The sequence below is a fragment of the Trypanosoma conorhini genome (assembly GCF_003719485.1).
Source record: "Trypanosoma conorhini strain 025E chromosome Unknown Tco_14.4_contig_00415, whole genome shotgun sequence".
In the NCBI taxonomy this organism is placed as follows: domain Eukaryota; phylum Euglenozoa; class Kinetoplastea; order Trypanosomatida; family Trypanosomatidae; genus Trypanosoma; species Trypanosoma conorhini.
In genome coordinates this window covers 5,764-6,028 of record NW_021704503.1, presented here as the reverse complement: position 1 = coordinate 6,028, position 265 = coordinate 5,764, and the positions used below count along the sequence as shown (strand labels likewise).

At 62.3% G+C, this 265-nt stretch overlaps 1 annotated feature.

Annotated features, from left to right (window-relative positions):
• Window positions 1-207: 207 nt before the first annotated feature.
• Window positions 208-234: a microsatellite.
• Between the last annotated feature and the right edge of the window lie 31 nt (window positions 235-265).

Here is a 265-nt window from a genome sequence, read left to right as displayed (position 1 = left end):
GCCCCTCTTCTTCCTCTCGCCCTCGCTGGGTATTGACGCAGAAATCCTCCGACCTTCGCCTCCCCACCGCCTCCTCCCCCTACCCGAGGTTGTCTCGCGTCCACCACGCTCTTCCCTCGGCGTTGCGCCGGGGCCCCGCCGCCGAGACACAAAAAATGGCAGCGAACAAATAGGGAGGAAAGAAGGCACAGGCGCATCCGGAAAACGACACACACACACACACACACAAACGCAACGCGTGCACCGCAGCCTTCCTCTCTCTGCA